This window comes from Wyeomyia smithii, chromosome 3 (genome assembly GCF_029784165.1).
Source record: "Wyeomyia smithii strain HCP4-BCI-WySm-NY-G18 chromosome 3, ASM2978416v1, whole genome shotgun sequence".
NCBI lineage: Eukaryota > Metazoa > Arthropoda > Insecta > Diptera > Culicidae > Wyeomyia > Wyeomyia smithii.
The window spans coordinates 230,189,712-230,216,184 of record NC_073696.1 but is presented as its reverse complement, the minus strand read 5'-3'; the positions used below and the strand labels follow the sequence as shown (position 1 = coordinate 230,216,184).

General features: G+C 36.2%; 1 protein-coding gene across 3 annotated transcripts in view; it reads right to left on the bottom strand.

Annotated features, from left to right (window-relative positions):
• Positions 1-17,739, bottom strand: part of LOC129729882 (bicaudal D-related protein homolog) — an 87,412-nt gene extending 69,673 nt beyond the window's left edge. For 2 of the 3 annotated variants that reach the window (XM_055688752.1, XM_055688756.1), the window contains exon 1: positions 17,432-17,739. The gene's annotated coding sequence lies outside the window, so the exon portion shown is untranslated. Of the gene's footprint in view, positions 1-17,425 lie in introns of all 3 variants that reach the window. The other variant, XM_055688754.1, reaches the window with a different exon arrangement.
• Positions 17,740-26,473: the final 8,734 nt, after the last annotated feature.

The following is a 26,473-nucleotide window of genomic DNA, read 5'->3' as shown; positions in this document are numbered from 1 at the left end:
TGTCAGTAATACCACATTTCATGAAATTGACTCGTAAACATAATTTAATTGAATTCTGCTTAATTTTTTCAATCCTCATTAAAAGCATTTTATTTACTTCCGCCTCCGGAGAGTTTGAATTTCAGATCCCATCTAAACCAAGCATACGGCTACGGCTACGTTCCAAACCCATCAAACGAAACCTTACCATGCATAATTTATGCGAGAAAGAAAAACCTCAAACCATACAAAACCTACCGAATGATAAGTATACTTTTTCCTCGGAATAATTTATAACCAACAATTTTCATCTGTCTTAACTTCATCATCGTCAATTTACCCTTTGTAGCGTGGTTTAACCTTTAGCTTCTAATAGCAAACAGATTTGCCACTCGAGCTCGATGTTGGTCCACGATCGTTTGCGAGGAAAAAGTAGTAATAAGGTCTTACAGCCACCCTGCCCCTGTGCGGTTAGTTGCTGCCTACTGCAGCAAGCGATCACAGGTTGAAGAAATCCAATTACCGAATCCATCTCCCAAATCGCTTAGATTCGCAGACCACGAGAGTGCAACGCGGATTGCTGCATTAAGCCGCCTTTCGTGATGAGTTTGAGTGTATATTGTTAAACCCTCTGCTGCATGTCTTGGCTGCACCGAGTGAAATTTATTCCACCCCCCACTGAATATGCGCCGGACGATGCTAGGGGGAAGATATAACATATGTTGCCGCACCTCGCCACAACCGCCGGCTTACAAAACATCTCCGGTGGGCGAAAGTTACTTTAAATTAAACGGCATCTATAGTAATGTTCACCGCATGCCAGCGCAAGCGCAACCGACGGACGGCCGTCGCGGCGCTGCACAGAGTGCGTGGCGGAGTCGGGAAGTGAGCAACTTACCAAAATGCGCAATGTTGTTATTTATGCGCTTTTCGCGCTCCAATTGTTATCCCCAGAGCAGCTAATGGTAGGCTCACTAATTGTAGGTACATTTCACTTTGACTTTTCCCAAATGAAATGTGCATTTTATTACGGGGAGGCCAGACTCTCCGAGACCCGTCATTAAGCTCTAACAGCAATCGGGTAGTGTTTCTTGTAATAAATTAACATGAATTACTTGTTCACTTTGCTTGTCTTTGCTTTGGACACTCTGTCATGCATGTCTAAGACTGCTGCTAAATTAAATCTAGATTACATCAAAGTTGATAAACAGCCTGCTGGGAGGTTATAGTGAAAAATGATTTGGGTGTTCAATATTCATAACAACGTTGCTTTATGCTTCGAAAAGTTTTCGACAACTGAATTTTCTATTTCAAAAACTTCACAATATTCAATAGTTTTCGATTGAAATTCAGGCAATTCTCTTAAAGTTTAAAGCAAATGATTGCCATTCTTCAAACTTACGTTTCATCAAACCGGAGATTAAAAATTTTGGCAGAAACTAATTTTGATGACACAATTGTTTAAACCGCCATTATCACAAAACCACATGGTGGTATGAAAATGATAGGTTAAACCCAAACAAGCTGCCGCACCCCATCATCGGTCATCCAACCGAATTCACAATTTCTCGTGAGGCCAAATCAGCGAATCCATCAAAAGCGGATCATTTCCATCATTTGGAACCTAAATTGCGGAAATTATTTTACTCGCGTGCTTGGTTCAACGCTTCGGTCATCATGGGAGTCTCTCTGTGTCATTGACCGACCCCCCCTGGTAATAAGCTCCATGTCGTGTCGCAACTTTACGCTAATTTGCGAATGGGATGTGAATAATCGAGTCGTGAATATTCTGGGTTTTTTAACTTCTTCGCTTCATCTCGAGAATGAGTCATAACGAGAGAAACAGTCATATTAAGTGAGAACTATGAACTAAGCATCACCTGAAATGAAATCAGCGAGGCTCGCGGTTTCGGCGCAGTGCAAAAAGCATGATCTAACATTGAGGAAACTTGATCCCACGTCATGATCAATTGAACGCTAGGAAGTAACGCGATGTGTACCCATACAAAAATGAATGTACACCGCTGTGCTTGTGTTGCGTAAGTCACCCAGATACGAATCGAGCGCATGTGAAGATGATTTGATTTAATTACCCACCGGCTGGTGTAAAAGGAGAGAAAACGAACCCGATTGAAGAAACGGAAAGTTTCGCAGTACAGACATAAATCGGTACAGCAAGAAAAGCATTCGATCTTATCATGGTCGGTTTGTTTCCGCAAAAAAATAAATCCCCGCTGGCTAACACAAAAATTTGTGGTGTAATAAGGTTGTAAAGCTATACTACTACAAAGTTTAAAAGGCTTGACTATCGGTTTTTTTACAACTTCGAGTGGCGCACAAATCCGTGGATCGCCACAGCTATTCACCACCAAACCAGTATGCCGAACGAACGGGTTTGCTATTGACATTGGCAATCACACCAGTCAGTCCCAGCGACAGGGGGAGCTCCGTGTGTGTCGGATTGGATCGCTCGCGATGCGTCATGATTCGCACCGTGCCAGCCGCCAGGAGAGCAGCCTTGCACGTAGACGCGGTTCATTCGACGAACGTTCACAGTCAGCCGTCGTCTGGCAGTTGACTACTTTTGGTGCTGAGCTGTGTGTGGCCTCCTGATGGATTCATGGCATCAGGCATCAGGAAAGGTGGTTGCTCCTACGAGTGCCACCCGACCGGCAAAAGTATACATATAGCATGAAATGTGTTATGCTTAAATCAACTTTATAACGTGATTCTAATGACCCATAACCGTTAGATAAAATAATTGGCATGATGAGATCAGGAGAGAAAAAAGTGCTGCTAAATCGTCAGCATAATGGTGGTTCACCACATATTAGACTTTTTCTAAACCGTTTGGTCTCGTTATATCGAGTATGAAAACCAGAAGCGACACTTGGCGGCAGCCAACGGATTGGACGACGAGTTATGCAGATTAACGTTCACTTAGCACTTCAATTTCAATCAATTTATTTTTACCGTTCCGCACACTTGGAACAGCTCTCCGATCGGAGCGTTAAATTATTGCTAAGTGCTTGCTATAGATTTTTTTTGTTACATATCATATGGAATACATTTTTTGTGATTACAATAACGAATCAGTTCATGCTGAATGTGTTGAAAGGTTATCTCATGTTAGACTTTTTGTTGGTTTTCTAGTCATAAACACAAAGAAACCAAATATAACACCCCAATAAAAATCGTATGCGAAAAATTGATTCTTACCAATTGAAACAGTTTGCGTTTGGGTAGAGGGTTCAATAAATAAATCGTTTAGATAACACCGTTGTGTCACTTTCTATTTGTTTTATTTGTTCCATGGTATTTATTGTAGAGTTCCCTGACATACCACACAGACTGCAAACAAATAATTTCAAGCGAGACGAGAAAATTCTAGAATGTTTGAATTTAAAAAAAAAACAGTCAGAAAAAATAAAATGAACTGTCTCAATATCTGTGACTTTTTGTGTAAATTTGATAATCCATTTTTGGTTTACAGAAATTTGTTTATTCATTTTTTGAAATTTGTACATCTTTTGTATGTTTGGAATTGATTATAAAAATATTGATTATGGAAAAATTCATCATGTAGAATTGCATTAGATTAAGCATAATGCAGTTGCAAGTTTTTGTCGTATCCCCCTTTCGTATCCACTCAACGACTCGTTTGCTCATCTAACTACTTAACCGGAAACAAGGCACTCACTTACTAACTCATTCAAAATTGAATTATCAACTCATTAAATCATTTAATCACTCATTAATTTACGAATCTAATTCCAATTCTTGAATGAATGAATGTTCAAATGATTTAATGAATGAATAATTCACTATTCGATGGATCAGTAAGTGAAGTGAGTTTCCGGTTAGGTAATAAGGTGAACAAATGAGTCGAGAGGTTGAATGATTAATTGGTCAAGCGAACAGATGCAGAACAATTGATCAGGTAGGAGAACAAGTGAATGTATCAGAGCTCATATAACAATAAATGATTCAGTGAGTAGTTGAAACACTATGTGGATGAATGACTATGCAAGTTATCTTGTAGCTGGGTGATCTTGTGATTGATTGAGTGGGTGATCTCGTGAAGATTGAGTGAGTGATCCTATGTTTGATGTAGTGAGTGAGTGATCTTGTGATTGATTGAGTGAGTGATCTTCTGATTAATTCTGTAATGCAGATTAGTTTAGTCATTTTGAAGTTAGTTAAATGGAAAAGTGAGTGAGTGTAGAAGAAATTGAATGAAAAAGTGAGTAAGTTTGATTGAAAAGATTCTTGAGTGAGAAGGTGAGTGAGTGGAGAAGCGAGTGAGTTTGAGTGAATAGGTGCTTGAGTGGGAAGGTGAGTGAGTGGGGAGGTGCTTGAGTGGGAAGTTGAATGAGTGGATAGGTGAGTTAGTGGAAAGGTAAATACGTGGAAAGGTGAGCAGGGTTGTAAATGGTCACAGTAGAATGACTATTCACTACGATAATCGTCTTCTTTTGCTTCTGAGGCTAAGGTTCGCTGTCTTAATACTTTCATGAACAAACATGTCAAACGAGTACTCAGTACCACGAGGTAGAAACGCGAGTTACGCACGTTGTGTGTGAAAATAGATCTTGTGATAATGTTTCTCAACCGAGATAGGATTGAGTAGGTAAAACATAAAACAAAATAACATTGCCAAACGAGTGACAGTGTGCGTTTCTCCGATGCGCGAATGTGAAATGTCCATCTGTTCTTTGTACGATAGCCGACGGTCGTTCTACATTTACGAGCGAAGGTCGAAGGTCGCAGTAGGCGACGCATCAAATGAAAGTGTTGACCTTTTACAAGCCTGGAGGAAAGGTAAGTGTGTTTTAAGTTTAGAGTTTTAAGCGAAGAAATCCATTGTGATAGGGGGATTTTACGCCAAATATCACCTAAATCGTTGGTTTGAATAGAACACGTTCATTGGGTAAAAGTAATAGAATAGAGATTGACTGGAAAAGTGAGTGAGTATAACAGTGAGTGAGAGGGAGATTGAATGAGTGAATGTGAGTGAGTGAGAAAGTGAATGAGTGGAAAACTAAATAAGTGACAGAGTGAGTGAGAGGAAAGGTAAGTGAGTGGAAAAGTGAGTGAGTGAGAAAGTGAATGAGTGGATGAGTTGCGTGAGTGGAAAAGTGAGTGAACGGAAAAATGAGTGAGTGGAAAAATAACTGAGTGGAAAATTCAGTAGAAAAGCAAGTGAGTGGAAAAGTGAGTTGGCGGAAAAATGAGTAAGCGAAAAGATGAGCAATCCAGAAGTGAGTGAGTGAGAAAGTGAGTGAGTGGAAAGATGAGTGAGTGAAAAATTGAGTAAACGGAGAAAAGAGTGAGTAGCAAAGTGTGTGGATGAAAATGTGAGTGACTAAGCGAGAGAGTGGAACAGTGAATGACTGGAAAATAAATGAGTGGAAAAGCGCGAGAGTTAAAAAGTAAGTGAGTGTAAAAGTAAATGAATAGAAAAGTAAGTAAATAAAAAAGTGAGTGAGTGGAAAAGTGAGTAAGTTGAAAATTTATTGGGTCGAAAAGTAAATACAGGTATTCCTCGTTGTAAGGCAACCATTTTTGCAACTCTTTGGAAAAGTAACTTTTATTATTGTTTTGAACATGATTCACAATTCTAGGGTACAATGCTTTTAATTACTTATTTTTCTTGCTTGAATTACCGTTTTATTTGAATTAACGACAACAAAACAGAAATTATACCACAAAATGACTTAAATACCATGTTTTATCTGCTACCTAATGTTTGTTTTCAATTCGCATGAAAAAATTTCTGATCATCTAAGCATTTTTGGATACTCCGCAGTATATTTGAAATTCATTTCAATTTAACAATTTAAAAAAAAAGTAAAAGTAAAATATCTCGTTATATCGATTTACGTTAGGGGCCATCCACATACCACGTGGACAGCTTTGGGGGGGGGGGGTTTGCTAATGTCCACGGACCATACAATTTTTTTAGAATTTATATGGTATAAGTTTCTGGAAAAGTGCGTGAGTGAACAGAAAAGTGAGTACAGGTCGGACTCGATTATCCGGAACATCAAAAAAATTTTCATTCCGGATAATCGAGTTTTCCGGATAATCGAATCACACAAAAAATACCGGAGTTTTGCGATTAACGAACATAAAATAAATATTTCTTTTCTTTATTTACTTGTATGCTGCAGTCACGTAACCAGAAGTTATTTCTGAAGCAAAAAGGGGTAAAATCTTGAGAAGCAAAAAAATAAATTTGACATTGATTATTTTCACTTAATTCGAACATGTCCCAAACATGCCGAAAGTGACATAAATGGTAACAAATATGCCAGAAGGGATGGTATAGATAAAATTTCGGAATAAAAATTGAAAACGGAAACCAAAAAAATAAAATTCCGGATAATCGAATTCCGGATAATCGAGTTTCCGGATAACCGAGTCTCCGGATAGTCGAGTCCGACCTGTATTTAGAAAGTGACAGAGTGGAAAAATGAATGAGTGAGAAAGCAAGTGAGTGTAAAAGTTAGTTAGCGGAAAACCGAGTGAGTAGAAAAGTGAGTGAGTAGAGAGGTGAGTGAGTGGAAAGGTGAGTGAATGGAAAAGTGAGTGAGTTTAAAAATGAGTAAACTGAAAGTGAGTGAGTGGAAAACTGAGTGAGAGAAAATCTGAGTGAATGGAAAACTGAGTACCTGGAAAAGTGATGGAGTGGAACAGTGCGTGAGTGAAAAGGTGATTGAGTGGAAATATGAGTGGAGAAAAAGTGAGTGAGTAGAAAAGTGACTGAGTGGAAAAGTGACCATGTAGAAAAGCGAGTGAGCGGAAAAGAGAATGGAAAAGTGAGTTAGCGGAAAAAATGCAAAAATGAGTGAGTGAGAGAATTACATAGTAAGTGAGAAAGTGAATAAATATGAGGATGGATTAGTGAGTGAGTTAGTGAGTAAATGATTAAGTGAGTAAATAAATTATTTAATAGTTAGGTGTTCTTGCATATGTGAGCCGTTTGGGGCAACAGAGGTACATGTGTTATTACTACACTTTTTGGGTTTTTTGCATAAATTGATGCAGAACGCAATAATGTGATAGAATATCTAAGAGAAACAGAAATCCAATAACTTTAATCAGAGTTATAGCCGAAAAAAAATCGATAATTATCATAGTCACCATTATATTGAGAACAAAAATGGTACATCTCGAACACTTTTATGTTGGATGTATTATAGATCGATATTTATAACATTCATGTCTTCAGATGGAATTCAGATGAATATTTTTCCAATTGAATATTATTGAAATGAATGAGTATTGTTCCAATGAACGTATGGTTTTTGCTGGAGAACCATGGACAAATTAAGAATAACGTGTATTTTCCTAAACTTTAATAACTTTTCGAGCTTAAATTAGAAATAACTCGAAAACCAATGCCTTTAGAATGTTAACTACCAAGAGCTTTTTGATTTAAATTACTCTCTGCATCTTTTAAAATCATCAGAATTATTTTTTTTCGAAAAATGTTTGAATTAGAATTTTTATAAAAAAATCAATCTACCATAAAAAAAATATTTTTCGTTTATCCATCCTGGACTTTTTTTTTTAAAGTTGAGTTTATACGTCAAGTTTATTAAAAAAAAAAATAAAAAAAATTCAACTCTTTTTTTTTTAAATTGAAATTTAATGTTTATTTTTAATTATTTTTTTTGTCAATTTTCTCAAATTTTTTTGTAGTGTATAATTTTTTTATGATGCATTTTTAGTTCCCTACAACTCATTCTCAGAGAGTTTTTCTATACAACTAACGGTTTCTGGACTACAATGCTTCGAATAAAACCTACGCCAAAAGACATACGCCCTTTTAGAATGTAACTCATGGGTGTAAAAAATCTCTCCATCTGTGAAAAATGCTTACTTTGCTAAGCCAAATACGTGTGCAAAGTTTCATTCAAATAAAAAATGGTCGCGTATTTCCAGATCATTTGAAATGATTTTGCTCTACAACTTTATCACTTTTTTCGGGTTTTTCACGCGAGTCAAAGTAATAATTTTGGAAAAAGATGACGTCGTGTTGTTTCACAAGTTATGATGCAATGAAACGAAAGACAAATCATTTCCATAAACAACAGAGTGGTGTAAACCTGGAATATCGGGAACTCGTTTTTTGATTAGGGAAATCAGGGAATATCGGGGAAAACAAATAAATAATCAGGAAAGATTTTTCAACCGAGACGCGATTCTTTTCTAAGCAACTCTTTAGCTCCAAAACGAATTTATTTAGCGTAAAAGGCTGCTGCGGGATCTTTACTATTTGGTTTTATATCCGATCGAATACATTTTTCACTGGGATTTTAGAGCTGCATTTCATTTACGTTGCACTTTTTTGTACTGAATGCTAGAAAATATCCGAAAAATAAATGTTATATTTCAGGGAAAATCAGGTTATTTTATTGTGAAAACTTTTTCGCTACTCTGAAACAAGATTGTTTTGAAGTCAATAATTCTTTCCAATGCATTTTTATTTTAAAGGAATACATCAGCCATCTATTCATTGGAACAGAATTTTCTTTATGATAAAAATTTTTTCTCCATCTTTATTTCCTGCATAAAGTTGATCGCCTTGACAACTTTCGCCTGCTGTCAGTGGAACATGTTCTGAAAATTCACCAGTTCGTGTATTTTTCAATTAACGTTTTACATCACCAAGCCGACAAGCAGGCTGCAACAGGAACGTTTAAAATGCCTTCAACCGGTAAAAGTCCCGTAACTCATTGCTTTCACTTCGAGCAGGCAGATGCACCGGCGAACCGTTACGATTACGCCGTTATTCGTCACCGGACATGTTATCAACAAAACCTGCTAATTTTCCAAAAGTGGCAGCTGCACTCTATCCATATACTCTACAACACACTAGCAACAGGTACGCGATTAGATAAGCATTACAATGTGACCCTTTATCGCCACGTACGTACAAACAAAAACACTGAGCTGAATGCTGTATCAGTTGTTATCTTCTTATCAATCGTCGGCCACAGAGACGAGCTTAACAAGTTGCATGAATCAGCACGAGAAGGCGTCAGTAAAATTTACACTTGTTCAAACTATTTGACACCTGTAGATAGATACTCGTGCAGTGTTAAGTGAAGTCATTTGATCGATGACAAACAAATAGGTCTATGCTGTAATTTGTGCATTGCAAAATTGTCAAAACTCACGAATGATTCACACACGCCCACTGAAAAAAAAAATGATCTCATAGCAACCCCCGCAGAGATTGTGACCGCAAACAATTGCGCAAACACAAGTTCACAACTTGTCCGGTTACTCCAACGAAAGGAAAGGAGTTTTAAGCAAAAAAAACTCATTATGATAGGGGGATTTTACGCCAATTCACTAAACTGTTGGTTCCAATGGAACTTTAATTCTTTTATTGTGTAAACAAAATGGAAAAAATAATCCTTTTCTAACTGACGTCAAGATTTTTTTCACAAAATTTCACTAAAATGTGATAGGTTATGCTACTAACGGGCTGGGGGATCTGGAGTGAAATCCTCCAGTAGGGGGTGCATGTTTTTGTGTTCATTTTCGCATCGAAAAGAAAAATGCAATCAGCGAAAGTTTCGCACAATGCAAGCAATAGTGGTGGAAGGCATCTTAATAAGACGAATAATTATGCACCAGTTCCGGGCCGAACAATGAAGTCCGCTGATCCGACATCCGAACACAAAGAAGCTAGGCGGGGGAAGAACATGGGTAGGCTGACGGGAATCGCTTCTCACCACACCTGCTAGCGAGAGAAAATAATGCTGCGTGAAGGCGAGAGTGATGCGATACCCAATTCGCCGCTGGGCGCGGAATAGAAGGACTACACGATAACAACGGTAAGAAGATGATGATGAGTGCTATAGAAACAATAACAATATTCACCACAATGAATAAACTTAACCGACGAGTAACGCAAACCGTCGGAACCAAAAACAAGAAACAGTTGACAGGTGAAACTTCTCACCCGAGCATCACCGAATCGTGTGATGAAAAACGTTAAAAACGGTGCCGATTTCAAATTGCTCTGTGAATTATTTTATACGCTGTCAATTGGGTGCGAGCAGGGCAGCGTCTCATTGAAACAATTGCTTCCCGTCATATCCATTAGCGGCTGCTTAACTAAAGAGACAGAATGAAGCAGGCACGACCTAAAGGACAACTAGCGCTAGATAATGGCAGAAACACGAAATAGTTCTACAATCTAGTTAGAATGTTTGTCATTTGATGATACACGCACATTTAGCACTTCATGTTACTCGGTAATAACACACCTCCGTATCAGATTACGGATGGAGTAATTGTAAACTCGCCGGCATGTGGGAAACCTTCATGTCTAAGGTCTGAGATCTTCTTTCTCTAGTGGAAGGTAATTACTGAAACACTCGAAACAATGTTAAACTGCAAGCAGCATGCTTTTCAATCAACATCATGGTCGTAGACCATATTAAAAAAGCTATCAAAGTTTCATTGAAGAACATTTAGGCTGTACACCTTCGACGCGGACAGTTTCGGGGGAGATTGGTGTTGTGTAATGTCCATAGTCAATACAAAATTTTTAGAATTTATACGAGCAGCTGTCCACGGACGGGCGAGGGGGAAAAATCAAAATCGTCAAAAATCTGTCCTCGAGAAATGAGGATGGCCTCAAATATATAACAGCTATATCAGTATAAGAGGCGATGAGAGCTACTTCAAATATTTAAGAATTACCTCTTTGTTATTTTCATGAAAAATTCAAGAAAATATCTACAAATCTTAAAAATGTTGTAGAAAATTATTGAAAATTGCTATTGTAATTTTCCACGAACAAAATAATAAGAAATTTTCAAAAAGAAAAGAATTTTCAAAAGAAAATATTAGAAAGTACAGCCTCTCAACAGTATACTTACGTAAAAGTTATCGTATTCAGGTTAAAAAATATAAACGTTGTCAAAGCAATATCAAATATTTTGAGTGAAGGGTTATACGCAAAGCCACGACCGCAAGGTTGACGTAGAACTACACAAGGTTGTTTGATACGTTACTAGTATGAAATATTTTCAAAATTTTGTGCAAATGAGAAGTTGAAATGCTATCGAACTGTAATATGCACATAATGCATGGAACAAACAATATGCGGAGCAAACAAGTTTTAAAAGTCAGAGTGTGCATGCAGGTAGAGATAATTGTCTTCCGATTATAGCGCAAAACGAGGAAAAATTAAATCTTCATTAATTCATTTGTTGTCCTTATAAAGACAATTGCTTAATTTAATGGCATCTCTGTAGTATTACCGACAGTAATATTCTTTTGAACAAAATGATCCAACTTTTTCATTTGAGGAAGTGCCGGCTGATGTTTTTACTGCTGATCAGGGTGACGACGAAGATCCCTGATTTTCCCTGAAATATAATATCAATTTCCCTGATATTTTTCAGCATTCTGCACAAAAAAGTGCAACGTAGATTAACGCAATCCCGGAATCCCAGTGAAAAAAGTATTCAATCGGATATGAAACCGAATCGTAGAGGTCCCAAAACAGCCTTTAATGCTGAAAAAATCAGTTTTTGCGCTAAAGAGTCGTTTAAAAAAGAATCGCGTCTCGGTTAAAAAAATTTAAACTATTTTCAACAGTACCATAGTTTGAATAATAAAATTACTAATAATTAATAAATTACCTTCATTTGGGAAGAATCTTAGAAGATTTTCAAATCTATCGCCGCAAGAAAAAAGGAAATCCATCGAAAACTAACCGATTTATTAGCATTTGAAATTGGACATATTTTCATTTTACATCCCTATGTAGCGAAGTATGTAGCCGAACTTCCTGAGAGACGTAGTTCTACGTCAAAATAGTCCATGAAGTACTGAAAAACTATTCAAAAATGATCAAACTGTATTCGAAACTAACTTTTATCACGTAGTAACACTGATAAACACCTTTATCCCAGAACCCAAGCTAGAAAAAATGAAAGATTATAGCTTTTTAATCATTTCCTTGAATTTTGGTAATTTTGATTTTGGTTTAGTAGTTAAGATATTTTTTTTCAGAGACCTCACTGAGTTTACCCATAATCAACGTAGAAGCAACGAACCCCGGTGAGCATTTACTTTGCGGCCTTTTAACGCACTTCTGCATACACGGTGAAAATACTTAAATGATGTAGCATTTTTATTAAGATTCACCGCTCACTAAGCGCTGCGTATAGCAATATTTTACACCACACTTCTTTCGTCTGCTTTGTGCTGTGTTTCTTACGTTCGCAGAAAAAATAATACACTTGCTACTGACATCACAGCTGAGGAGAACAAGAGTGATGAATCGTTCTAAAGAGAATACACAGAAGTACACAGCGGAGCGCACAACTAAGATAAACTCGAAACCATTCGAAGAGCGCTGCGTGACGAGCGGCTGGTGTGTACTGTCTGTTCGTGTGAGAAAGCTCACATCTCTGCGGTGTTTTTTGCAAGCTGCTCTCTTCAAGCAAGTGCGTCGATTTGCCCACCAGTGTGAGAGCAGTTGTTTTCGCAGTGGAAGATGTTCTCCTAGTGATTCTCTGAGGAGGAACGACAGGCCTGACTAGAAGAATTTCCAAAACAAAAACGATAAAACGATTTCGACAGCTCTTGCTGCAATGCGATGTTTTATTGTATTCGGGCTATCAAAAAAAATGCCACATTGTTTTTTATGCAACCCCTCCTTGTCACAGCTTGTCACAAAAACATGATACCCTCCTCTCTCCGCTCAGGAATGTTACGTCATTTAAGTTTGCTCCCCCAGAGGCACCAAAATTCACTAGACACACACCAAAAGCTAGATTCTTTTAAGGGCAACTGGTTTGAGCTTTAGGGCAACTTGTTTTGATTTTATCTATCAGTACAGTATTCAAATGTAACATCACATTAATTTATCAAAAACGGTCGAGCTTTGAGACTCAAGTTATAAAAAACCGAACAAAAAATAATAACTAAAACAGTATTATAAAATCCATAAAACACCCTGAAAATCATCAATGAAAAAATTAAAAAGAGATTGAAAAATTGTTCAAATAGGTCAGAAATTGAAAAAAAAATTCATTAGAATCGTAAATTTATCAAATTTTAAACTCCAATAGATATGAAATTCTAAGTCAAAAATATTTAAGAAACATGAAATTCTAAGTCAAAAATATTTAAGAAACAATTGTGACCAAAAATATATTACCGTCTTCTAAAAACCATGAAAATTCATTAAAAAAGTTCTCGATCATCAAAGCAGTATTAAGCGTTTATTCAAGCGTCGAAAAACTACAGGAACAATTGAAAAATCATAGAAAAAACAAAAGGTAAAAAAAAATCTTAAAAAGTTTATTGAGAAACCTTGAAAAATTAGTACTTAATTGGTTGCTTAAGCTGTCTTCGATTTTTGTTAATTCTTCGAAGCTTTTATTGAACTTTAATTAAATAAAATAGAAACGATGCAAAAAATATACGGAAAAAATGCTAAGAAAAACACTAATTATACTCTGTTATTTTACTGTAAGATTATTAGAAAATCATTGAAACAAAATCAAAACCATGTCGAAACTCTACAATAATCTTAATGTCATCGCAAAATACTCATTAAAATGACAGCTATATATATTTGAACATTAAATTGAAAAATAGTGAATGAATGATCGAAAAAAATTGTAAACCAAAGAAATCTCTTAAAGAATAAAAAATTATTAACATTCATTGCAAAACTTTATACTTGAAAACTTCACCAAGATGGTATTGATTATTTTTTCGTATGAAATGAATTGATCATTAAAAATAAGGGACTTTAAACAACACAATATATTTGTATTGATGCATTAATATGCCGCCGAAAGTCTTCAAAAGCACTTGAAAAACGAAAACGACAATTATCAAAATAAAAACTCTGGTAAACACAGGTTTTGTCCAGGAACTCAAACAGAAAAAAAAGCAAAATTCATAGCTTTTCAACCATTCCTGTGAATGTTGATGTTACTAGCAAAGATTACTTATTCAGAGACTTCAATGAGTTTTTCCGTAAGCCAACGTAGACGGTTTTTCAACGCACTGCTGCATACACGAGGGACACCGAATTCATAGGAATGGTTTAAAAGTTTTAGACTTTTTAGAGCAACTTGTTTCGCTTTTCTTGACCAGTGTAATGTTAATACAGTGTTTTTTTCGGAACAACATGAAAGTATAGGAGGCGATCATAAAAATTTTGTAGAAAGGGCTTAAAACTAGTTAGCAAACATTTACAAATTTTCAAAATATCCTAGAATATCGTAAACTTTCTACAACAGAAATTGGTAAACAGTTATTAGGATACATAATTATCTATCAATCATAAAGAAAATAATTATTCAAAGTAAATTTAAAATCATCTAAATAATCATCTCTAAAAACAGTACTCTAAGGTCTTTTATTACGCAGGGGATGCAACCCAAATTTGTATAGGACCGCGTAAAAAATGACTTTTTTGAGCTTCAAATATAACGAAGAAAACCGTCATGAATTGTTTGAACCTCGTTTGAATGATATAGTGGTCAATCTAAAGACCAAAACTAAAATTTTAAATTTTTGGTGATTTTTTTCGGATATTTGATTACCTTTGGCATAAAATGGAAAACGTGATTGAAATGAGGTCGATATCTTGTACCATTTTTGAGTCATAAAAAAGCAAACCGCGTAGAAAAAGACCTTAATTTATAAATTTGAAAAATATGAAATTTATTCATTTATAAATTATTCAATTTAACAATTTCAATTGTTGTCATGTCAAAAAATAGGGGTCTCAGAATCTTTCATTCGGCGAAGCACTTTTTCAAGACAAAGAAATTGGGGAAGCATTTTGAACTGTATAATGGGTAAATTATTAAAAAAAGTGTTCCGTCGAAAACAGACAAAAAAATATATTTATATTTTAGGTCGGTTTTTGTTTCTATCGAAAATGCCGCAGAACGCATGCATGAGCTTCGTGTAATACTAAGTAATCTATATATATATATATATATATATATATATATATATATATATATATATATATATATATATATATATATATATATATATATATATATATATATATATATATATATATATATATATATATATATATATATATATATATATATATATATATATATATATATATATATATATATTATAATACCGACAAAACGCAATCATAAATCATGATAAAGTTCGCCTTAAATCATAGAACTGTTTATTTTCTACAACTTTAGAGTCTAATACTGGTTGACAAAAACGAAATAAAAATGTTGCCCTAAAGCTCAAAATAGTTGCCACTAACAACTAACAACTAAAATAAAATCTAAAGCATTCGAATTATAGTTGCTCAACCATTTCTGTAAATTTTTGAAGCCCCTAGTGTATGCTTAAGTGCGTCAAGTAAGTGCTCGCCGGTAGCTGGTTCTCAGCTGAACCATCCGAACAAATAAACAATCAACAATTTGCGAATCCGAAATTCAAAAATAACAACGCATGAATTGTTGTTTAGTTTAGTTTTTCATGACGCTCCCTGAAGAAACTCGAGCTTTCAATTTTCTCAACAAATAAAACCAAGACCCGTTAAAAGTTCGAAGGCTTCACACTTCATCGGCCAATTCAAACCCAACAAAGTCGCTAAATAATTGCCAGCCATACTCGATCAACTATTGACCAAATTGATTGAAACACCGCGGGTGAAACGTATCTAGACCACGCGTCCCAGCGTGCTGTGAAACAGTTTCCAAATAGACGATGGTGACAAACAAACTAGTCTACGGCAGCGTTGATTGCCGATAATTTCGAAACTCCCCTGTGAATGAATGGAGTGAACACAAAAATCAATTTCGACAAACCAAGGACTTCGACCTCTCCGCGGTTGGTTGGCACTGGTAGCGAGGTGTAAAAATAACAACACACCGTCGTTCCTGATGGTGGCAGGATGGTTTAATAATATTCAGTCTGCACAAACTAAAGGTTGTCAGTAAAGAATGTTGAATAACATACCCCTGTACATAGTTTTTTTCTAACCCAGACTTCAACATTCCAATTATTTCATAATCAGGTCATTTCAATTGTCTTTTATTCATCCACGGAAATCCACTGCAGCACGCGACATAAAGTTACACAAACGTTCGACAACAGTTCAGTTTACATTGCAAGCACTTTCGAACGTTCGCCGGTTGGCATGGTTACATGTGACTAACACGATCCGAACCATACCGTAGAGTACGTGTGTCAGCTGCTTCGCACAAAATAAACAAAGCCGCAACGTGCACAAATATGTTCTGCCCTGCAACAAAACTACATACAATCGATTTGCATATGATAGGTTTCAAATTGTCGCGGTGTTTTCTCAAGTATAGCAGCTCTGGTTTGCTTCCTAAACTTTACTACAGTTCGATTCCATTTACAACTGTGGTAAAAAATCCTAACGCGCTAAACACTCGCCTGAGATGGAGGCCTGATTTCATAACATTTAACTGTCACCCCAATAGGTACGGTACGGTGCAAATCACGCAGATTGCTATGCTCCAACAACTGATAATAACTGGCGCGTCTTGCACCGCGCAGTCCACTGGCTGATTGACGGCTAGACCGCAGTCTCCGCCAGCCAGCAAACATATGGCAAAATAAAAAAACAATTTGAACCGCAGCGTTTTACAGTGGCAGCAATAATGGCAGTAGAAATAACCGATTCATTAGCACAAATCCGTGTACATATCATATATCACACTCCACTTTCCACTATAGCGAGTAGAAACTGTAGCTTTTTGTTTATTGCTTTTTACTCGATTATTTCTTCACCGGTGAAGCTTTGTTTTCTTGCTATGCAACAATAAACAAACTACAATTGAACAAAGTTTTCGGCGAAATTCGATTTCCCAATCCTTTAATTCTTCACACAAACAATTGCACGACGCGGAAACGAACTGCAAAATTTATCGATCAAATTTTTTTCTGTCTCCACTGCACAACTATAACAGTCTTCTTGGATTTTTCCACAGACGGCTAGAGTTTCACTATCGATACTGGCGTTGATATATTTTTTTCTTCTCGTCTGTTTGGAGGCTTGTTTAATGCAACACCACCGAGCGACCGCACCGCACCGATGGTTCCCTTTTAATATACTCAATCAGTTAATCACACTGCGAGACGGAAAAGTTACGTCAATTTTTCTCCAGCTTCGCAATATTGGAGCAAATTCGCCACACATTGGGACAGTCTGCTTGCGTAGCCAGTGAGCAGCAGCAGCACACTTCGAAACTAGGTGAAATCGATCACGCACGGTGACAGCACCAAACAAGAAAAAACAACAAAAATCGAGAGCGACAAAAATACCAACGCGCACCATCCGAGCGAACAGATCGATGATAGTTTGTAACAATTTCGAAGGAGAATGAATGGCTTATGGATAACTGCATGATTAAAATAGGCTATGGACCTTCACCTTGGCTGCTGAGGTTGTTCGCGGATCCACTAGAAACGGCACATACACGAAACTTTATCCCAAGATTTTCAAAGTAACACTTCCTCGTCCCTTAGCAACCGCGACAAACGCGAACGGAACCAAACAAAGAACTAACCACGGCCGCACATACGCGCTGCCAGCCACCGACAGGCACGCGATTTAACGCTTCACTGTGAAACGCTCTCGGAAGAGTAACGCAACAGCAGAAGAAAAAAAGTTGTTGTTTACAGCACCCGCGAAACCACTTCAACACTAGAGAACAACTAAAACCGCACTGAAAGTGCGCTGCCGAAGACGGTGGCCGCGAAGGTGCCGAGCAAATACTCACCTGTGGTCTGCTCACACTATGCGCAAACTACGCTCTCTTACTCTCCGGCTCTCAGGTTGAAATATTGTACAATGCAAACCGAGCCGTGGTTATGGTAACAGTGTGTTGTTTTCGCGAGCTTAAAATATCACTCCAGTTTACAAACCAACAACCACCGACGGTAGTCGAGGTAGAGCACTGAGCCAATTAATAATAGTTTTATTAGTATAACTTCGCTTTTGCGATTATTTTCAATTGGTACAAAACAACTGATAACATGCTGACCAAGTTTTCTTTTCCGATTTCGGTGATTGTAAAAAAAGCTTATTTGCACAACAGAATCTAGGCGTGTGGGTATTCCCGGCAATGTCTCAAATGGACGTGTTTTGAAATCATACCTAGGAAAATATTTATTTTCGATTATAGCGAAATGAAAGGCTGCTAGTGAGATGAATCACGCTATGCTACTTTTACCACATTCAAACTACTCTGCCAATTTTTCTTTTTTCATTGTGTTTATTGTTGAAGAACCACGAACCACGAGAAAGTCTTCAGTCTGATTTGAAGTTACTATTAGAATTATATTACATCATTGAAACATTATTAATTCGAAAAAAAAAGTTAAAATTAAAAAAAGTTCTAGACCATAACCTTAAAAAAATCGTTTTACTCTCCATTCTGAACTAGAACCAACAAAAAAAATCAAGGGAAAGTTACACTTTGTTCTATTTCAGTTTAAAATATCGGGTTTATTTTCTTATTTTCTAAATCTAAATTTAAAATAATGTGAAAACGGATGAATTATTAATAACAATTTTATTTTGTTTTTATAGAGTTGATTTGACATGGTGCGATACTTCTTGGTTTTAATGAACCGAATTCAATTTTAATAAAACATTATTTGCATAACAAAACCAAGCTGACAAACTTTCACTGAAATATGAGAGAGCACTGCTAACGGCTGGGTAGATAAGCATGAAACTAGATGTCCCAGAACAGCGTTTTTGCGAAGCAAGTTAGTTGAAAAATTCAAATCAAAATCGCAGGCACTTAATTCTACCAGCCCCAAAGTCACATCAATCACAAATCTAATGGCCGCGTAAAGTTGACGAAATCTTACTGTATTTCCTTCTGAACTCCACTGGATTTTCCATTGTATATTGTTGTGGTGTAACAAAAACAAAACTTGTGCTGATGAAACTGTAACGCTAAGCCAAACCTGTGCAAGCCGCATTCAGATGCTACTTAGTTTGCATAGACAAATGCTGCATGAGGTAGGTTTAGTTGTATGATGAATTTGGTTAAATTTCACCACATGAGCCGCGTTTTGCCTGGACAACTGCGAAACAATGCCGAACGGTGTTAAATTATATCTAAACGTCTGTGACCTGTAATGGATGTGTCAATTCACTGATCATTTGCTATTGTGCCACATAATAGTGCAAGAATTTTAATCTAAAATATTTTTTTTGTATGACCTGCATGACAAAACATAAAAAAGGGCGTTCAATTGTCAATGAACAAAAGCTGATGCAAAATCTTTATGCAATCGAGCCTACACATAACATAGCGAAGGGGGAAACTACCACCAGCAGTGTCCTCCGACAACCGATAAGCGTCCGAACGCTTTAGAGCGCATAATTTTACATAAACGTGTGATGTTACGCTCTTTATTTTTATCTTCGAGCCGGTGCGGTGATGTTCGAGTGATCATTAATTTTTCCAGCACTGTTATCGTACATCTGCTATCAGCGCCATCGGTTGTTATTTGGCCGTGCGTCTTCATTGAAAATTTTTCACCAATTTTAGTTCCAAACTCCGTGTCAATGTGGTTTACTTTCTCTCCTGAGGTGATTCAGTCAAACGGAAAATTATTGTGGGTGGTTTTGACCCGTAATAATGGTGATAATTGGGCTGCTTCCGATGATGATGTTGATGATGATCATAATCATTATCATGATCATAATGATAATGTTGATCATCATGATTACAAACATAAATATCATAAATGTTTATCGTTTGATTTCGTAACTTCAAATGTCTGATAAACGTTAAGTGCTGCGATAGTAATCAGAGAGAAAATATTTTGGTTTTAACTCGTGTGTTTCCCCACCGCTCTTTCCAATATCGCAGTGATTTCCCGTGGAAGTGCAGACGTGTTCTCGGCTTCCAATAGAGCGAGTATCACGTCAACATATTCTTATACATAGTCCTTCATTGGCCTACGTTCGGATGCATCAGGCGCTGGAATTCTCTGACAAAAAAGATTAAGGTCACCAGTTTTTACACTCTCAGGATGAATGTTAGTCCCAAGCATTATCCCTAGGTTCTCTGCGTAATTGCAGCTGATCGGGCAAGAACGGAGTAGCAACCGCGGGCGGTCAATCATGCTCATGCTCATGCTCATTTTGGTTTTAACTCGTGAGTTTATTTTGCCGCAAAAGTAAGTTCCATGATTTATTTAGTTAGAGAAAAATTAAGTCACATAATAAATTATACATTACATGTTGAATCATTACAATGTTTCAATCTATTTCCAGCGGCAAGAAATATTTTTCTTCCTCAAAATATTACGAACTCCTATACTTTGTTAAACACAAGAAAAACTAATGAAAACTGTATTTTAAATAAATAATCGACCTGTTCTTTAGCGATTCTTCATTATTTTATGGTTTAATATTGTAATTCATGAGCGAACGCTTCGAAGTACGATCTAATTAGGTTTGAATCAAGTTAATTATGTAAAAAATAGGATATTGAATACAGGTCGGACTCGATTATCCGGAATTTTGGACTCGATCCCATGCAGAATTTTTCTTTGATATTTCAAAAGCAATAAAAAAAGTGTCCCCCTTTTGTAACAAATTAGTAACTTATAAAGCAACTAGTTGAACGTTCCCGGCGATGCTCGGGATCAAAAGTTTCAAAATTAGAAATCATTTTTTATAATTCATTGCATTATTTGCACAACTCAGTTCAAAAATATTTCCCATTTTATACGTCCAACATGACTTTAAGTACTTTAACATTCTGAGAACGCACAAAACGGAAATACCCATATTGGATTGCATTTTGTGGTTTGGGGATGTTTTACAGAAACTGGAAGTCGCCATTTCGGATTTCAAAATGACGTATGGAGTTTGAAAGTTTCGGAAGTATTGGCCAAATACCACTTTAGATTATTTTCCTTAAACCAGAAGTCGTTATTTGGAAAATGTTATGTGGGGTAATCCCAGTTCCGAATATACCACACTCGGGTGATAACCGGATATTCGTCAATCGTTCACAGTAAACCCTCTTTTTATGTAACTTTTAGAAGAAAAAAAATAGAAGTAAGAAGAATTTAGCGTGACCATTTATGCTTAGTTCTCCTCTATAATCATATCTAAAAAGATAACATGTGAATTTTTGTAACGAAAATATTTGTTGGTGTCCAAGAAACTCGTCTGAGAAGAAGTTAACGTTTTAATCCACATAACTATGCAGAAATTAAAAAAGAAAAGATTAAACCAATGAAATGCGGCCTTTCCTCCAGCCAAATGTCCCAAGATCTAGTTTAGGTAAAAGTAAAAAAGTTAATCGAATACCGTAATGTGTTACTATTCACAAAACTCAGAAAACATCACAAATGTAATTTTTTTCTGCTCGACTTAAAACATAAATTCTTCTGCAAGAAAATATGTGCAGATGTTGAAAGAACAACGAACATTTTCTTGAAAAAAACTAATTTACCGGCGAATTGAGCTCATGCTCAAAAACTCAAAATTTTGCATGTCCTATTATATGTAGAATATATATAATTTTTAAAAAGAGTATTTTAGTGTGTTTTCTGTATGCAGAAAAACATTCATCATTCATCATCAACTTTCCGCAATAAGATACCTATTACCAAACATTTCAATACCTATTAATAAACATTTCAATGAAGAACAATTACATTAAAATCGCTTTTTACGCGGTTTTTTTACGCGGGTATTTTTTACGTGGCTTTTTTACGCGGATTCCGGAATTCACGCGGTTTTTTTACGCGGATTCCGGAATTTACGCGGTTTTTTACGCGGATTCCGGAGTTTACGCGGAATATTTTTTGCGCTGATTTCGGTTTTTCTTCACTCGGATTGCAGAATTACCGCAGGTTTTTTTACGCGGATTCTAGAATTTACGCGGTTTTTTTGCGGATTCAGGAATTTACGCGGTTTTTTTACGCGGCATGTATCCCCCGCGTAAAAAGCGACTTTAGTGTACATATCATAGCTTTGAATTTCGATTTAGCAAATTGAGTTCAAATATTCATGATATTGCTTGTTTAACGCAGTGTTGTGAATAATATCTCAATTTTCAGTAATCAAAAATCTGTTATTTTTACTCAAAAGTCTTTCCTGAACATAAACAACCATTTTAATGGAAAAAATAGCTTTGAATTAAGATTTAGAGACAAATTGAGCCAAAATATTCATGATATTGCATGTTTTACTTAATTTTGTGAATAATATCTCTATTTTCAGTGATCAGATAACTATTTTTTTATCTCGAATGTCATTTCTGAATATCAACGAACATATTATTGACAAAAATCACGTGTCATCGCTTTGAATTCTGATTTAGAGACAAATTGAGCCTAAAAAATTATGGTTTTGCATTTTTCATGTGGTTTTGTGGAAAATATTTAAATTTCAAATAATCAGATACCTATTATTTTTCCCTCAAATATCTTTCCTAAACACAACGAACATTTTATCACAGTAAAAATCACAGATCACTGCTTCGAGTTTTGATTTAGAGGCAAATTCAGCATAAAAGTCATGATTTTACATGTTTCACATAGTTTTGTGAATAATATCTCGAGTTTTAGTAATCAGATACCTGTTATTTTTTCTCAAATGTCTTTCTACATCAACGAACATTTAAATGAAAAAAGAATCGCATGTCATCGCTTTGAATTTTGATCTGGAAACTAGAGATGGTCGGGTACGGGTATTTTTACCCGATACCCGTACCCGACGGGTTCGGGTCGGGTTTCGGGTAGCGCCAAAAAATATTTTTCGGGTTCGGGTCGGGTACGGGTAATTTAAAAACCAAGGGTTCGGGTCGGGTACGGGTTTGGAAAATTCTCAACTCGTCGGGTACGGGTCGGGTACGGGTTACTCGATTTCCGTGCATTATGAGAATTTTATTATTAACTTGCCAAGCCTCGGTGTTTTAGCATAGTTTTGGTCTCGGAGGGAGAAACGGACACGAAGCTATGGGAGTGTCAAATGAACCAGAATGAGCTGTCAATTTGAATTAGTAGAAAAAAAAAAACATATTTTAGTAGCAGGTATTGTAATAACTTGAAAGTATTGCCTTACTTGAAAAAATATTCAAATATTTTTGTATTTAGTATGGTTATACAAAATATTTTGGTTTATTTTTACGAGAAATAATAAATTTCATAAACTTTCAGTAATAATTCTGCCAGCGTATTTCGGTTATTAAACTTGAGCTTTCTGGACTTACGGTCAAAGCCGGCTTTCTTTTGAAATTTGAGAAATTGCTTAACCAACTTTTGTTTTATGTAGCGACAGTTTTGTAATTATTACTCGAGTATAAAAAAAATTTAAAAAAATCGTTTGGTAACAATTTAGAACTATACACTTCATCACGGTTGAATGCTGAATGAATCTTTCAAAAAAATTATATTAAATTTTTTTAAACTCTCGAAAACAAAATAAAAATTTCAGCAGTTTTTATGAATCATACGTATGCATACAACATAAATAATTGAAATCCCTGATCAGTTTTATTATGAGGTAACTAACAGGAAAAATGGAGCCTAAATTCTCCGTACACAGTTATGAATAGATATTTTGCTGCGTGATAAAATGGTCACATTTTTCTACATCAGACGAGCGGACGTACTCAGTGACAGATGCTAAGCTGGATTCTAGGTGAACCAATACATCGCCTGGATCTCTGGGTTCATTAACATTCGTTCACATGAACACTCGGTTCTAGCCTAACTCCGGCCATCATCTCGAGAATCCACAAATGACAATTGATGCATAAAATGTGCGAGGTAACCAGGTATCTAAAAAGAATTTAAAAAAAATACCAGAACGGGTCAGGTACGGGTCGGGTACCGGCAATTTCAGGGCATTTTTCTTTCGGGTACGGGTCGGGTACGGGTAGCTGGAAATTTTTTTTTTTCGGGTTCGGGTCGGGTACGGGTATTTTAAACAAACCTGACTTCGGGTTCGGGTCGGGTACGGGTCGGGTACGGGTAACAAATTTCCGATACCCGACCATCTCTACTGGAAACGAATTAAGAATAAAAAGTCATAATTTTGCATGTTTTACGTAGTTTTGTGAATAATAACTCAAGTTTTAGTGATCAGATACTAATTATTTTTCCTCAAATGTCTTTCCTGAACATAAACCAACATTTTATTAAAAAAAGAATCATATGTCATCGCTTTAAATTTTGATTTAGAGGCAAATTTAGCACAGAAAGTCATAATTTTGCATGTTTTACGCAGCTTCGTGAATAATATCTCAAGTTTTAGTAATTAGATACCTATTATTTTTTCTCAAATGTCTTTCTTAAACATCAACGAACATTTTAATGAAAAAGAATCACATGTCATCGCTTTGAATTTTGATTTGGAGACGAATTAAGTATAAATAGTCATTATTTTGCATGTTTTACGTAGTTTTATGAATAATATCTCAAGTTTTAGTGATCAGGTACTAATTATTTTTCCTCAAATGTCTTTCCTAAACATTAACAAACATTTTAGTGAAAAAAGAATCAAATGTCATCGCTTTGAATTTCGATTTAGAGGCAAATTTAGCACAGAAAGTCATAATTTTGCATGTTTTACGTAGTTTTGTGAATAATATCTCAAGTTATAGTAATTAGATACCTATTATTTTTTCTCGAATGTCTTTCCTGAACATCAGCGAATATTTGCATGTTAAAAAACCTACATGTCACCGCTAATTATTTTTGATTCAGAACGATTCAAAATGATGATGATTACTGTACACTTCAGAGACTGAGAGAATAATATCAATATGATCAAGCGTTACGGAACTCCATTTTTATATAGTAGATAACATTCTTCTCCAGTCAAGGAACAACACATATTGTCATATATTTTGGACATGTTACGGAATCACGACTAAGGATGTTACGGATCTGATTTTAAGACATCTGCATGATGCGGATGCGTATGTGGAAGAGGATGTCAATTTTCATGCGGGTGTTCCGCATTTACGGATGAAGATACGAATATCCGGATCATCCCTAGTGTTTTATTCCGCCTATTCCGCATGATATGTCGCACTCCAGTGCAAAAACTATTAAAGCGAGCAGCGAATACACCAAAGAGAATTTTGCTACAAAGTTTTATGAAGCAATTTTTTATTCCATTCGCATCATATCTCGTGATGCATGATGCGGATGCGGATGCGAATGCAGATGTAAACTTTCATGAGTATGTTCCGTAACATCCCTACCCGTAATTAATTGCATATGGAGCAGAGAAAAAACTCATTAGTTTAAGAGGTTGTTTAAAGGACACGACTGCAAAGTTAACGTAGAATTACGACGGCCTGTCGTGTGTCAAAGCATTTTTAGCAATGGGATTAGAAATACACTTTATTTGAGCTATTTAATTTAATGGTGTGTAGCGGTTAATTTCAGTGATAATTATCTTTCAATTCTTTTTTTAGCCGACCCGGCAAACTTCGTCCCGCCAATTTTTTTTTTTTCAATTTAAATAATTTAAACATTTTTGAATGATTCCACATACGGTATGGGACTAGTTCGTCAGGGTTTTTTTTGTCATAGTTTTTGCCTCATTCTAATGAGAAATATATGACGAAGAAAACCCCTGCCGAAGTGGTTTCACATCCTCCATCCAAAAATTAAGTTCATTAAACAGACAGTATGTGTATCACATTTCCAGTTCGCTTATTTTTCGCTCTCTTTACTACGTCTGCTTAATGAACTTGCGTGTTAAGCCGTACGCCACCATACCGGAGACAGGGAGATTGCGGGTTCAAGTCCCGTCGGGATGCGGTATATTTTTCCAAATCTGTATCACATTTCCAGTTCGCTTATTTTTCGCTCTCTTTACTTCACATACTGTCTGCTTAATGAACTTGCGTGTTAACGGTAAAAAGCCGTTGTTTAAAATAGAAATTTAGTTCCAAAAATTAACTTTGCGATTTGTTTAAAGTCTGCAAATGCATGGCGAATCGTATATTGGATACGTTAAAACTCAAAACACAAATCGTTTGATCTGATTGTTTTAATCGGAACTTAACATTCTCTCCTTTTTGGCTATACATCACTTCGATTCTAATAATACTTAAACTAGGTAGAATCCAGTCATTTTCAGTTGTTTATCAAAAACAGTAAGTTAGCATCTTGGATTTTTAAATCGCATGTGGAGTAAATTTCTGGCCTTTGAACATCAATGTGATGCCGGAAATAACCATATTGGGTGCTATTCAGTCGTCTTCGGTTGTTTTCCAGAAACCGAAAATCGTCATCTGAGGATTCAAAATGGCGTCTTAGGTCGTTATTTGGTATCTGTGAATCATGTGTAGTCAATTTCTGGCCTCTGAACATCAATGTGATTCCGGAAATACTCATATTGGGTGATATTTGGTCACTTTTGGCTGCTTTCCAGAAACCGGAAGTCAAGTGGCCTCTGGGCATTATTCTG